The 3883-nt window shown below is 34.5% G+C and overlaps 1 non-coding gene across 1 annotated transcript; it reads left to right on the forward strand.

The window, feature by feature from the left end:
• Positions 1-1916: 1916 nt before the first annotated feature.
• LOC112099384 lies at positions 1917-2023 on the forward strand. The gene has a single exon (XR_002906188.1). It is a non-coding gene; the product is annotated as a small nucleolar RNA R71 (small nucleolar RNA).
• The last annotated feature ends 1860 nt before the right edge of the window (positions 2024-3883 follow it).

A 3883-nucleotide genomic window follows, 5' to 3' on the forward strand; every position in this document is an offset into this window, starting at 1 on the left:
GTAGCTCCAACTTGAATGGTTCAATTTTCTCTTCAGGAGGAAGTGGCTCAATCTTTTCTTTCCACTTAATTAGATCTATGAGAAGAGTCGAATCAAGTAAAGCATTAACTTCTCCAATACCACTGTCAACATCAACAGAGAAATCAGAGTTAGTTGTGCATGGTGTTAATGGATTGTCACGGTGGTTAGAAATAAGTGAGTCATCAATTGATGCTTCTATCATATCTACTTCAACGACTTCATCATCTTCTTGTGCCTGCTTGGGAACATTAAAAATATTTAATTCCATGGTCATGTTACCAAAAGACAATTGCATGTTTCCAGTCCTGCAACTAATATGAGCATCAGCTGTAGCTAAGAAAGGACGACCTAGAATAACTGGGGTGTGTTTCTTAGGATCATGTACATGCTGAGTATCAATAACAATAAAATCAATAGGATAATAAAATTTGTCGATCTGTATCAACACATCCTCTATAATACCACGAGGTATTTTCATTGACCTATTAGCAAGTTGCAAAATAATAGAAGTTGGCTTTAATTCCCCTAGTCCAAGTTGCATGTAAACAGAATAAGGCAAGAGATTAACACTAGCACCCAAATCTAATAATGCTTTATCAAAACATTGGTTCCCTATAACACATGAGATAGTAGGAGAACCAGGATCCTTAAATTTTGGTAGCATTTTACATTGAAGTAAATTGCTAGTTTGTTCAGTTAAAAATGCCTTTTTAATGACATGTAAATTTCTCTTTTTAGTGCATAAATCTTTCAAAAACTTGGCATAGGAAGGAACTTGCTTAATAGCATCGAGAAAAGGGATGTTTATACTTACCTGTTTGAAGATTTCCATAATCTCACCTGTTGAAGTCCCTTTCTTTACCTTTGTTAACCTTTGAGGAAAAGGAGCCTTAGGAATGTAAGCTGGTGGGCCACTCTCTTCTAGATCATTTGGTGATGAGTCTTGTGATGGAACTGGATCTGAAGAAGTAGGCTCAGATGTCTTCCTTGTTTGAACCTCTACTTTGTTGTCAAATAATTTTCCTCTTCTCAAGGTCATAACAGATTTTGCTTCTTCATGTTGATGGCTTGAACTCGATCCAACTTCGTGCACTCCTTTGGGATTAGGAATCGGTTGACTTGGAAATTTTCCTTTTTCTCTCTCAGCTACAGTAGTTGCTAATTGACCCAATTGATGTTCAAGCTTTAGAATAACTTGAGTGTTTGACTGAAAAGCTTGTTGGGTTGACTGAATGAAACTTTGAAGTGTATCCTCTAAAGAAGGCTTTCTTTGTTGGGGTGCAACAAATTGAGACATAGGTTGTTGGGCAGGAGGATGTACTTGGTTAGGAGGGACAAATTGTTGATTGGGCATGTTCAACTGTTGTCCTCCTTGGTTTGACAAAGGTTGATTTTGTTTCCAAGAAAAATTAGGGTGATTTCTCCAATTAGGATTATATGTGGGTGAATATGGATTATTAGGGGTTTTCTCATATGATTGTAAGGCATGTACCTGCTCAGAATAAGCCTCTTGATAGACTGGTAATGATGGACAATTCTGTACTGTATGAGACAAGTTAGAACAAAGAGCACAAACCTCATTAGCTACACTAGGATGATGATTCATTGATTGGTTCAGAGCTAAGGCATCTACTTTCCTAAAAAGTGTAGCTAGAGTGGATTTCACATCAAAATCATCCTTAACTTCATATAACCCTTTTCTAGAAACTTGAGATGATTTTTCTCTTTGATTTGAAAAATCCCACTGTTGAGAATTCTCAGAAAGTGAATTAAAGAAATCCCATGCAGCCCCTTCATGTAAGTTCAAAAATCTCCCACTATTCATAGACTCTACCATATGACGATTTGACATGGTTAAACCGTTATAAAAGCATTGTATAAGTCTCCATTTTTCAAAACCATGGTGGGGACACTTGAGGAGTAAATCATTGAATCTTTCCCAACACTCGTAAAATTGCTCAGCCTCTCTTTGATAAAAATCACTTATCTCTCTCCTAAGGGCATTTGTTTTAGACATAGGGAAAAACTTGGTGAGAAACTTATTACTCAATTCATCCCATGTACTAATAGATCCAGCAGGAAGTGAATTCAACCAAGCTTTTGCTTTGTCTTTTAATGAGAAAGGGAACATACGAAGCCTAATTGACTCATCATTAAAATTTTGAAAACGGAATATAGAGCATATGTCAAGAAATTCCTTAATGTGCAAATATGGATCCTCTCTCTCTAACCCATGGAAGGATGGCAAAAGTTGAATGACAGAGGGCTTAAGTTCAAAGTGTGTTGTTGTGGTTTGTGGCAACAAAATACAAGATGGTTGGTTGGCTGCAAGTGGTGAAAAATATTCTCTAAGGGTTTTCTCTGCTTGCACTGGTGGAAGTATTGGCAATAGTCTATTTGGGTCATCCATCACTTCTAAAGAACTAGCTTGACTACTATCAATTTTCGACTCTCTTTTAATCAAACGATTTGTTGAATCACGTTCCCAAACACTCATAAACTAACCAGACAAGGAAAAGAAAAATACAATAAAATAAAATAAAATAAACCAACAATAATGAGAATAAACGAAATTTACAAATAAAAATAAAAGAAATCAAACAATGAATTTAAAGTCAAATAAAAGTTTTTTTTGGTTTTTTTGTTTTAATTAAAAAATAAAAGACAACCTAAACTATAACTAGTGGAAGAATCAAATCAACCTAGATTAAACTGACTTTCTAGCACAATCCCCGGCAACGGCGCCAAAAACTTGTTGTGAAAATTTTAATATACTCGCAAGCGCACGAATCTAGAAATAGAATAGTGATAACGAGGTCGATCCCACAGGGATTGTTATAAATTGAAAAGTCTAATTTAAATCTAAAATTAATATTAATTCTAATCTAGTTGAGCAAATTGAGTTTTAAGAGAAATTAAACTAATTAAACTAAGAAAACAATTAAAGCAAATGAGAAATCAATAAGACAAATTACTAAGGTTTTAGAATCAACCACTATTCAACTAGTAATTATCTAATTATTAATTAATCCCCAATTTTAGAGTGACAACTCGAAATCAATCAATGTCATCTCATGGATATAACAATTAAGCCCAAGTAATTAAATCTAATGTAGGTTCTTTTTCTGCTTAATAGTATGACATCTAAGCATCCCATGTAACCATATTGAATAACAAAGAGTCAAAGTTTCCTAAGCACTTTATGTAAACAATTTAATGAAAGACATAGAATCAAAGATAATCATGTATAAACTTTATAAATCCAAGCATAGATTTAATCGAATATTAATCCTAACAATCAATAATGCATGATAGAATTGATGAAAAGATTTTATTAACATCCAATTAATCATGTGAAATAAAATTCATAATCATCAAAGAATATATATAGGGAATTAATTAAATAAAAAGATAATTATTTCATTGACTAGGGTTTCATCATTAACCTCAGTATAAGAAAATTAGCTAAACATACTTGAATTGTGAGCAACACAAGAAATAAAATCAGCCATGGAAGCCGAAATATTAATACTGCCGATTGCTCTCTTCCAGTCCTTTTGTTTCCGTCCTCTGGCGGCTCCTCTCCTCCTCCAAAAGCCAAAAGCTTGCTTTTATATTACTCTTTAAATGGGCCCCACCGACCTTGTTATTTCCTTAAGCCAAAAGGCTTGGCCTTTTAATTTTCTTTACTCTCACTCACGTGCTCACCAATTAGGCTTGCACTAGGATTCCTTTTTCCAATTGTAAAAGCCAAGTGTGGGCCCTTTTAAGTTGCTTTCCATCCATTTATCTTCTTTGTCCGCATGTGCACGGGTAAATGAATTTGTTGAATTCGGTTTCTTGGCTTGATTTCCACATGCAT

Source organism: Citrus clementina, unplaced genomic scaffold (genome assembly GCF_000493195.1).
Source record: "Citrus clementina cultivar Clemenules unplaced genomic scaffold, Citrus_clementina_v1.0 scaffold_4, whole genome shotgun sequence".
Classification (NCBI taxonomy): domain Eukaryota; kingdom Viridiplantae; phylum Streptophyta; class Magnoliopsida; order Sapindales; family Rutaceae; genus Citrus; species Citrus x clementina.